At 35.2% G+C, this 11995-nt stretch overlaps 1 pseudogene across 1 annotated transcript; it reads right to left on the bottom strand.

Annotated features, from left to right (window-relative positions):
- Positions 1 to 4889: 4889 nt before the first annotated feature.
- On the bottom strand, positions 4890 to 10750 carry LOC309657703 (small ribosomal subunit protein eS7 pseudogene; annotated as a pseudogene). The gene is made up of 2 exons: positions 10739 to 10750; positions 4890 to 6966 (listed from the first exon to the last, which is right to left on the bottom strand). The product of its transcript is annotated as a small ribosomal subunit protein eS7 pseudogene (transcript).
- Between the last annotated feature and the right edge of the window lie 1245 nt (positions 10751 to 11995).

Here is an 11995-nt window from a genome sequence, read left to right as displayed (position 1 = left end):
GACCTGAATAGACATTTTTCCAAAGAAGACATACAAAAAGCCAACAGGAACTTGAAAAGATGTTCAACATCATTAATTATCAGGGAGAATGCAAATCAAAGCCACAAGGAAATACCACCTCACACCTGTTAGAATGGCTATTATCAAAAAGACAACAAGGGTTTACAAGGATGTAGAGAAAAGGGAACCCTAGTATACTGTTGGTTTGAATGTAAATTGGTGCAACCACTATGGAAAACAGTTTGGAATTTCCTCAAAAAATTAAAAATAGAACTACCATATGATCCAGCAGTTTCACTCCTGTGTATTTATCCAAAGAAAACATTATTCAAAAAAATAGAGGCACCTCAGTTTTCATAGCAGCATTATTTACAGTTGCTAAGATATGGAGGCAACCTAAGCATCTATCAATGGATGAATTGATAAAGAAAATATGGTTGCATATATATATATATGCAATGTTATATTACTCAGCCGTAAAAAAGAATGGAATCTTGCCATTTGCAACAACGTGGATGGACCTAGAGGGTATATGCTAAATGAAATAAGTCAGAGAAAGACAAATACTGTATTATTTCACTAATATGTAGAACGTGAAAAACAAAACAAATGAACAAACATAACTAAACAGAAATTCTTACAGAGTACAAATAAGTTGTTGTCAGAGGCGAGGAGTTGGGGGAGGAGAGAAATGGGTGAGGGAAATTAAAATGTATAAACTTTCAGTTACAAAATAAGTGACTCATGGGTATGAAATGTATATTATGTGGAATATAGTCAATAATTATGTAATATCTTTGTATGATGACAGTTGGTAACTAGATTTACTGTGGTGATCATTTTGAAGTGTTTAGAAATATCAAATCGCTCTGTTGTGTACTAGGGACTAACATAGTGTTGTAGCTCAATTATAGTTCAAAAATAAACTCATAGAAAAAGAGGTCAACTTGTGGTTACCAGAGGCAAGGGGTTGGGGAGGGATAATTGGATGAAGGTAGTCAAAAGGTACAAACCTCCAGTTATAAAATAAACAAGTAATAAAGATGTAATGTACAACATGATATATATGATACTGCTGTATATCATATATGACAGTTAAGAAAAGAAATACTAAGAATTCTCATCATAAGGAAAAATGTTCTACTAAATTTTGTATCTATATAAGAAAGTGGATGTTCACTAAACTTACTGTAGTCATTTTACGATGTATTTAAGTCAAATCATTATGCTGTACACCTTAAACTTATATATAGTGCTATATGTCAATTACATCTCACCAAAGCAGGAAGAAAAGTTCTAAGTACTGTTAAAATTAAAGTAATAAACTTTTATATCTCTTGACATTCTGAATTTGCAAGAATTAACTAATGTGTCGTGAGATAAATCATAATTATAAATCAGAAAAATTTTGTCATTATAAATCATAATTATAAGGTATTATCTAGTGCAAGGTTAATCTTTTTCTTTTAACCTTGAACCAGATAATATCTTATGATTTTCTCATTTCTTTTTTTTTTTTTGATGTGGACCATTTTTAAAGTCTTTATTGAATTTGTTACAATATTGCTTCTGTTTTATGATTTGGTTTTTTGGCTGTGAGGCATGTGGGAACTTAGCCCCCCGACCAGGGATTGAACCCACACCCCCTGCATTAGAAGGCAAAGTCTTAACCACTGGACCGCCAGGGAAGTCCTGATGATTTTCTCATTTCTTGAGCAAAGAAATAAATGATGGTAAAATTTTAACTCAACTGTTTCACATGAAAAAAGCTCACAGAAAACTAAAAATTATAGATGTTCAGTAATTTTTGAATTGAACTGTTTTTGTAACTACTTTACATGATATACAAGATATGAAGAATTCAATGAAATTTAATTCAGTTGGAATTCCAAGGGAATTTGCAATTTAAAGGAATGTTTATTCTGTAACAAATCTTGGGTTAGAGGCCACCTATGGATATTGCATTCTTAACAGAGAATCTGTTTTGTACTAAAAATACTTTATTAAAATATTGGCATGATGGACGAATACATATAGTTGATGGGCATGAGGATTTCATACATATAACCCTGTCACTCTTGATATCTCTTACTCTGTTTTTTTTCTTTTTCTCCAAGGCACTTATTAATTTCTATTATATCAGATAGTTTACTAATTTATCATGTTATTCACATCTTTCTCTCCATGCTAGCATATAAACTCCATGCAGGTAGTCATCTTTATCTGTAGTTTTCACTGCTGAATCCTAAGCATCTACAACAGTGCCTAGAGCATTGTAGGTGTTCAATCAACAGATATTTGTTGAATGAATACATTAATAATGATAATGCTTTTTGAGAAAAAAAAATCCCATCATCATTCTTGACTGTTACTTTTCTTTAAAATTTCTTAGGCATAGACTTAAAACACTATGGTAACTTGAGTTATTAAAATACTTATGTAAATTTATACTTTACTATTCTAGTATAAATATTTAAGTATTCTGTAATTTTTTGACAGAATATTGGCTCCTTTATATTTCATGCTAATAAGAAAAATGGATTTATAATACAGAATTGATAATTTATGGACTTCATTTGTCACTCAACAGTGATATTTTTATTGACCTCTGTCAAATACTTTGTTTCCTACTTTAAGGCCCCCAGAGTGTTTCTAATAAAGGTACCAATTGTATTTTTCTGGAAATAAATGCTTACACTTGACAGGATCAAGAGAAATTTCACTAACTATAAGGTACACTGCTCTAGAGAAAAATAAGAAATTTAATAATATTCACAGAAAAATACAACGGAAACTTCCTAGCCAATAGTGATATTTTTAATCTAAAATTCTTGACACAATCTGCTTTGAGGAAGGCTGCTTCAAGTGGTGCTCTTGAAATTACAATGATGGTTAAGAATGTACTGTTTTAAACTATAATATGTTTAATGTATAAAGAGATACTATGAATTGTTATGCTCTGGTTACATAAAAAAGGTGAATTTATTTTAGAACTACTGCCTTTTGCTACTATAAATCACAATATGTTTTAACGTGTCAGTTCCGATGACAACTGGCAATATGAAGAAGCTAAGGTTCACCTAACAGGAAACCAAGTGACATTAGGTCTGCGACTGTGTTCATTTTGGCTCCTAAAACAAAAATACTATAAACAGGGTGATTTATAACAAACATTTTCTCACAGATCTGGAGGCTGGGAAGTCCAAGGTTATGGCAGCAGCAGGTTTGGTATCTAGTGAGGGCCTGCTTTGCTGTAACCTCACGTGGTGGAAGGGTCAAGGAAGCTTTCTCTGGCCTCTTTTATAAGGGCACTAATTCCATTCATAAGGGGTCTCCCCTTGTGACCTAATCACCTCCCAAAGGCCTCATCTTCTAATACCGATCACATTGGGAATTAAGGTTGCATTATAGAAATTTTGGAGGGACAAAAACACTCAGACCGTAGCAGTAACATTGCTGATTATGAGATAAGATCATTGGGTATCAATTGCAGGCAGTATAACAAACATGGCTAATATTTCTTATGTGCTAATTTTTCTTCTTTCACTTGATTATGTTTATTTATTAGGGAACATAGTGATCTACATCAGAGGAATCTAAATGAAATAAAAGATTGGAAAGAAAGATGTGGTTAGTCAATAAAGTAACTGCTCTTTCGGACTAATTGTTTAACTTTTCCTTTTTGGAAATGGATACCTACCCAAGGTGGCCTGGTACCATATGTGTATGTTTTTACTAATTTTCAGTAAAATTAGAAAAACTAAGAGTTCCTTATAAATAAACTTCATTGAGGAATTCTATTACACGTGTGTAGTTTGTTGAGTCTTGAAAAATATATGTATCCAATGTAACCATCATTCCAATCAAGGCAACATTTTCATTACCTCCAGAAAGTTTCCTCAATCTCCTTTGCAGTTAGTCTTTCTCCCTGCTGCCCCAAGCATCAAGCAACCACTAATATAATACTCTTAGTTTTAGAAATTCATATAACTGGAATCCTATAGTACATGCTGTTTTATATCTGGCTTTGTTTGCCTAATATGCTTTTTAAATTTGTCTGTAATTTTGCATGGGTTATAGTTTAATGTTTTGGTTTTGTTACTGAGTAATACTCATACAAACTTTTCAGTTCATCCATTCACATGCTCATGGACATATAGATTGTTTTCAGTTTGGAGACAGGAAATATCTATGACTTTTTGTGTATATAACTCCTGGTGTGGTCACGTGTTTTTATTTCTTTTAAGTAAATAGTTATTTGAATGGAATTTCTGGGTCATATGGTAAGTGTATGTTTAAAAGAAACTCTCGAATGAATTTCCAAAGTGGTTTTATCATTTTATACTCTGACAAAGTATAAGATTCAGGTTGATTCAAAGAGATTTCAGGTTGTTCTACATTCCCTCCAAAACTTGGTATAATCAGTCTTAAGGTTTTTAGCCTTTCTAGTAATATCTTCTGGTGTCTCAATGTGGTTTTAATTTGTATTTCCTTGATGACTGTCAATGTTGAACATCTTTTATATGCATATATATTCATGAAGAGTCTATCTAAGAGTCTGTTACCCATTTTTAAATAGTAGAGTGGTTGTCTTATTTTTGAGTTGTGGAGTATATCTTGTAAACATTTTCTTCTAGTCTATGGTTTTTCTAATGGTGTTTTTTGAAGAGCTGAAGGTTTGGATCTTGAAGAAGTCAAATTTTTTATTTTTATTTTATTGCTAATGTCTTTTTGTATCTTGTCTAAGAAATCTTTACCACTGTTCACTACTACTTTCTCTAATACATGATTCTAAAGATTAAGATTAAGATTATTAATAATTATATCAATTAATTTTATTATATAGTAATATATTATATAAAATAATTATATTATTATATATAATATATATAATAATTGTATAATATATAATAATTATTATAATTATTAATCTTAATTAATTAATAATTAAGATTATTTAGTGTAGACTTAGGTCAATGAAACCCCATTGGATATCCAATGCCTCATTGGCTATTTAAACTCTGGCTATTGAGATCATAAATTATCCTTAGCCCTGTGTGTATTGTAGAAATTGTTTGACCTATTGCTTTTCATACTTTTCTGATCTTGGATAGTTTGTCTCATACATGAGAAAATCAGCATTCAGCCAAATATTTGAGGGGACCCCTCTCTCTGTGCGTCTGTGGAGTGTGTGCTCTCTTTCTCTGTAATTTCCCTTTCTCCACTACTCTATCTCACACAGTCTAGTTGTTTTGCCTCCCTGAACTCTCATTTTTGTCTCTATACTCAGTGAAAATAAGACTTTGACAGGGTTGCCCCTCTCTGAGGTGTGACACAGAAATGCCTCCAAGCAGCAAACTCTGGCAATTATATGCCTAACTTTGTTTCCTTTCTCTAAGGGAATAAGAATCATTTTCTGTCTTTTGTATAATGTTTAAATCATTTGTTCCATGTATTTTGTGGGGTTTTCTACTATGTAGGAAGTGAAATTTCTGTCATATTTAATCATTCATGGATAGAAACAGAATTTACTGGTTAGTATTTATAATTTTCATTTTTCAGCTCATATATCCTATCTCTTCATATATTGACTGTATTTTCCTTTTGTGTTTTGAACATATTTATAATACCTGTATTCAATTTTTGTCTGCTGAATTCACCAGCTTAGCCATTTTAGGGTTGGTGTCTATTGACTGCTTTTTTCCTTAATTACGTATAACAATATTTCTGGCTTTGTATATGTAATTTTCATGTGTGCTGTACATTATTGATAAAGCATTGTAGAAATTTTGAATTTTTTTTCTTTTAACATGCAGGTAAATTACTAACTGATCACATTGGACTTGTGTAGGTTTGACTTTATGCATTGTTAGAATCTCTGGAAAGCCCAGGGTGTTTCTTAAGCTCCTCTTACTTGTGGCATCGATCTTCAAAATATTTCTTTCTTGCTGATCTTTCAAGACTTGGATTTAATTTGTTTTAGGGTAGATTTAAAGTAGGCCTTAACTTAGGGCTTGTTCGTTATTTCCAAAGTTGGATTTTGGTCTGTGCTGAATGCACATGGTATTAATGAGGTGTTAAGAAGGTGTTAATAAGATCTCTCTATTGCTCTCTACTGCTGTCTTCTTGGCAATATTAAAAACAATAAAGCAAAGTGATGTAACCTAAGTATTTTCAACTCATTCTCTTAGTGAGTAGTTTCACATAACAAGAACTTGATGGTACCTTCTGGAATAAGAGCCTATATAGGATGGCTTTGCTTTAGCTTGTTGAGAGTTTAGTCATCCTCTGAAAAGGAGCTTCTCTTATTTCTAGAATGTCTTTTAAATTAGACTATGAAATTTACATTATTTTAAAATATTTTGTAATAATATTTTAGTCATTTTTGTTTACAACTGAGAACTGAGACTCTGGGTATTTAAAATTAATATCCTTGCCTGTGTTGCCCTTATAGACAACAGAAAAAGTTTCAACCTTGTGTTCCACATTATTCTGCTGTGTTTTATCCAAATAAATCTTTGAGTTGGTTGGCATCCAGTTTCACCTGGATTCTCTTGCCTACACTTTCACTTGGAAAGACTAAGTCCTCTAGGATCACATGTGCACAGTTGTCAGAGTATGGTTTCTAGGATGCTTTTGCTTATTTTTTTGTACAGCCTTTTTGAGTTGGCTTAGGCAGAATTCTCCTCTGGGCTTTAAAGATGATGTATTTCTCACTGAACATTTTCTGCAATTCAAGTACTTACCAGACTTGGTTTTTCTCAAAAGATTTCAGTTGAGGAACAGGAACAATGATCATAATAGCTTTCTGACCACTATCAACTTACTTTCCCTGGCTGCTGTTATATTCAGCTCTCTTATCTGGGACTTAAGGTCTGAATTCATTTTCAGCTCAAGGAGACCCTGAGAGATGCTGGACTAAAACTCATCCCACTTTTCACCATTGGGCTTCACTATCTTCACACTCTAACTAAACATGTTCTCCTTATTGAGCACTGACCTAGGAAGAGAATACTTTATTTTTACAATTTCCTCAGCAATGTGTGAGATATAATCAGATACTAAGTTATTAAAAAGGCAGCTAATGAGGTTACATTTCAGTTTATAATCCATTTAATCAACGCTGTCTCTTTAATATCACTCAAGTGTACCCATCCTCTCTACCTTCACTACCACAATCTCTGTGCAGCCTCCTGTAATTACGTGTCTGGTTTACTGGTCTCCTAGCATCTACTCTGGAAACCCAATAATTCGTTTTCCGCATAGAAGTTATAGAGAGTATAAAAGGATTTTAAAAAGGTAAATGTCACCACTTGGAGTGTGAATTCTTCCTCTGCATTTAGTAGTGGAATTTACTTATAGATGAGAGGATTGAGAGGGGGATGAGGAAGAAATATCCTTGAAAGAGAACAAAACATAACATTATGAACAGTTGGGTTTTTTACTCTTTGAACCATGCATTTATTGCTAAGGTTGCAGACTTCTCCTCACAAGCTACAGTTGATCCTTGAACGGTGAGGAATTTAGGGGTGCTGACCCTCTGCCTGCTTTACAGTTAGCCCTCTCTATCCATGATTCTGCACCTGCAAATTCAAACTCAACCAACTACGGATTGTATTGTACTGTAGTACATATTTAGTGGGGAAAAAAATCTGATATGAGTGGACTCATACAGTTTAAACCTGTGTTGTATATTCTATGACTCAGTGAATTTTTCAATATCTCTGCCCCACTTCAAACCATCTTGCTCCCATCTGATTTACTCAGTGTCTTCCCCATTCATGCATACCCGAATCTCCTGTATTCACTGCCACTTTCAGCTTAACAACTTCCCTGACAGGTTACCTGGCTTTGAATTTATCGTCTCAGATACTGCCTGCCAGATTGCCTCCTCTTCCCTAACTGCACGCAAGTGACTACCTGAAGACATCCTTCTACTACATTCAGCCTAGGTTTCTAGAATTAGTTTTCCTGAGAGTTGAAAAAAAACAACTAAGCTATCAGGTATATTTTTTGTCAACATTTATTTACTAAATATTGTACACTTAGTATGTGCTAACTTTTGGTGTTGGATATACAACAACTAACATATTAAGCTAGTTTTCTATTTCTAGAGTGCTTACAGTATTCTGGAGGATATAGTCTATTACAGTAGTGAGAGAAGTTCTATGGTAAGGAAGTATAGAGTGTCATTACAATACCTAGTTGAAATACATATCTCAGTTTATAAGGAAAAATTTATTGGGAGAATAATTAAAATGAGTAGGAGTTAGCAAGGAAGAAGTTGGGGTGGTGTGGAAAAGAGTATTCAGGAAAAGTAAACCGACATTTGAAAATCTAGATGCAAGAGACCACATAGCATCTTTATAGGTTGGACGGATGGGGGTTGTCAAGAGAAGTGTCAGGAAAGCTAATTTGTGGGTAGTTCATCAAAAGCTTTGTGAGCCATGAGTTTGGATTTTATCCTAAAGTAGTGGTTCTTAAACTTTAACGTGCATTTAAACCATACAGAAATTTTACAGTACAGAAATTTTACAGTGTAGAGAGCCTTATTCACTAGGTTTGTAACGGAGCTTGCTACTCTGCATTTCTCCTAAGCTCTTAGGTACTGCTGATGCTGCAGGCTCATGGACCACACTTTAAATAGCAAGCTCCTAAGGGAAATAGTAAAGGTTTGAGGGAGTTCAAGCAGAACATAAAATACGATCGATATCTGTTCGTCTTCTAGAAAGATCACTTTGACTACAGAATAGAGGATTAACTACAGAAGGGCAAGTTTAGATGCAGGAAGATTTTGTAGGCTATTTTATTCATCATAGTCTACCATAACAGCACCTTAGGCTAGTTGATGTCATGGATATGGAGAAAACTGAGCAGATTCAAAAATATTTGGGAGCAAAAAATGAGAATCTTGGAAATAGATTGCACTTTGGAGTTGAAAGAGAAAATAGAATAAAGAAAGATTCCTAGGTTTCTGATCCAGTCAAATTTATTGCTATTCAATGTGATATAGGGCACCTGTGCAAGGTGTATAGAATAAAAGATCAAGAGATTTTTTTTTTCCTGTGGTTCCACTAGAAACTATTTTTCTTGAATTTTAATGAATTTGGTGTGATGCACCCAAGGAACAAATCCCATCCAGCCAGGGCAGATAGTTTGATGTTCTAGCTGTAACATAGCTAGTTTTCAATGTAGACTACACTCTGTTGCCACTTTGGATAGAGCAAATCAGTGGAGTTTCAGTAAGCAGGAAAAATTATTGGATTATTTGCTATGTGAGACTACCAGTTCTGGTTTGTTACTCACAGCTCACATTCTTTCATAGGTAAAACGTGATTAGACTGAAGGGCAGCTTTGCAGTCTTATAACAGCAGCTAGAAATATCCAACATAAGGGAGGATTGAAGAAGAGGATTTTTTTTAAATGACCAGATGAAAACATACCTATGAATCAAATAACCTCAAACATGAGCTGGCAAAAGCCCTAACTACCTACCTCAGTCCTAAGCAGCCCATTCCTGGACAATCTGCCTGTTTACCACTTGGAAGGTTTAGCTCTCCCTGTAACGCTAAGTGCTGGTGAGTCTGAGGATAAAGGTGTGGGGAGCAAAATTCTCAGAGCTTCTGTATTGTCCTTCCATTTAATGAGTCACAGATGTTTTCACTTGCAAGGATTTTGTGTTTTGCCAATGCAGTCCATCCTTCTGTCTTGATCTGTATCTCACAATTTTCAATCCATGGTTGTTTGAATCCAAGGATGCAGAACCCATGGATATGGAGGGCTGACTGAATTGGTTTTACAAGTTAATGATGAGATAAAGAATATGTAAGTCACCTAATGGCTTCACAAACTTTTCCCAAGTCAGTCTGTCCTACACCGGCCTCTACTTCCTTCCAACACTGTTCATTTAAACGTCCAACATTTTCCTGGTAAGGCTAATTTTTCACTGATTTTTCTCCTAATAGTTGTGAGGCATCTGATTTTCAGCATCTGGAGGCTGTTAACTAATGCAATTACAGCCAAGAATCTCTTGAGTTTCTCCTGGTTATTATCTTTCTGCTCTGACATTGTTCAGTTACACTCTGTGAGCAGATAAAGGATTATGACAAAACATCTAGCAGTTGGAAAACACTTTTTTTAAAAAAAATTAATTAATTTATTTATTTTTGGCTGTGCTGGGTCTTCGTTTCTGTGCGAGGGCTTTCTCCAGTTGCGGCAAGCGGGGGCCACTCTTCATCGCAGTGCGCGGGCCTCTCACTATCGCGGCCTCTCTTTTTTGCGGAGCACAGGCTCCAGACGCGCAGGCTCAGTAGTTGTGGCTCACGGGCCCAGTTGCTCCGTGGCATGTGGGATCTTCCCAGACCAGGGCTCGAACCCGTGTCCCCTGCATTGGCAGGCAGATTCTCAACCACTGCGCCACCAGGGAAGCCCCTGGAAAACACTTTTAATTCTTACTTTCCCAAACCTACTGATGTTGACAGTCTTTTTTTTCTTTTCTCCAATTATTTTCTAAGGTTCACATATTTATTTTGCAACTCTTCATGGTCTAGTGGGATAATTAATTGTAAGTTCAATATTGCTGACTAAATAAAACAAATTATCCAATATGTGAAAATTCAGTTATCACATGGGTGTGCCTTCCGTAGATCAATTTTATGGCTATCCAGAATATTTTATTTTGCAAAGATTTTGTCCACAAAGGAAGGTTCTTAGAGAATATCTAGTGGTTGGAACTTACTACGGTCCGCATATTTCCCTTATGAAGACCTGAGTTTTAGAAGGGTTATTTGACCTTATTAGACTCTCTGAGCCAATTATGGGTAGAGCCCAGGATGAATTGTTTGCTTAAGTCAGAGCTTTGCAACTTTCCTCATCATGACAATCACTTGGGGTGCTCATTAAATACAGTTTTTCCTGATTCTAATCCAGAAATGAATTAGAATGTTCAGGAGATAAACCTAGTGTTAGGGTTCTCCAGAGAAACAGAACCAATAGGATAGGTATATATGTGGGTGTGTATTTGTATATACATGGTGATTTATTATGAGAAATTGGCTCACATGATTATGGAGGCTGAGAAGTACCACGATATGCCATCTGCAAGATGGAGGACCAGGGAAGCTGGTAGTGTGATTGAGTCCAAGTCTGAAAGCCTGAGAACAAGAGGAGATGATGATGTGAATTCAGACTGATGCTGGAGAAGATGAGATGAGCCGTCCCAGCTCCACTTGTGAGGCAGGAAACAAAGAGGCAAATTTCTCCTTCCTCCACATTTTGTTTCAGTCAGCCCTCAGCAGATTGGATGATGCCCTACCATATCGTACAGGGCCTTCTACTTCATTGGGTTCACTGATTCAGGTGCTAATCTCAACCAGAAATCTACTCAAAACACTCCCCCCAGTAAGATATAATCTAGGCACCCATGCCTCACTCATGTTGACACATAAAATTACCCAACCCAGCTACACCTTTTGTTAACTTGGCACCCATACTCATCTCCTTAAACCATACTTAAGTTGAAATTCATGAAAATAAGATCATAATTTTGCCTATTGTGCTACAACTCTCCTGTGTACAATTGAAAATGCACTGACTGCTTTTCCAGTAAAGGAGGTAGAGTTCTTGAGTGATGGTTAGTCTTCTCTTTGATAGTCTATAACTTATACTATGATGTTAAATTAACAGTACTTAAATATATGTTGTAAAGTCAATATATTTTAGCTTACATGATAAGGAAATAAGAGAGGAAAGAGAACAAGCATGCCTATGTGTGTGTATGTCTGAATGATATAGAAACAGGCCTAATTTCTGCAACTGGTCACATGGTTTTAGCTAGTAATTATAACTACCTTTTTCCACTATCCATTCTCTATTCCCTTTTCTTCACCAAGCACCTCAGTTGGTCATGGTTCTTTAACCGGTGGGGTGACCCAAACCTTCATTCCTGAAGGGTCTGGACCACTAGTAGTCCTGCCTGGATTTGGTTAGTGTAGTT

Source organism: Balaenoptera physalus (genome assembly GCF_965194825.1).
Source record: "Balaenoptera physalus genome assembly, chromosome: 3".
NCBI classification, from domain to species: domain Eukaryota; kingdom Metazoa; phylum Chordata; class Mammalia; order Artiodactyla; family Balaenopteridae; genus Balaenoptera; species Balaenoptera physalus.
The sequence above is the reverse complement of the archived record's forward strand: the minus strand, read 5'-3'. Positions and strand labels throughout refer to the sequence as shown.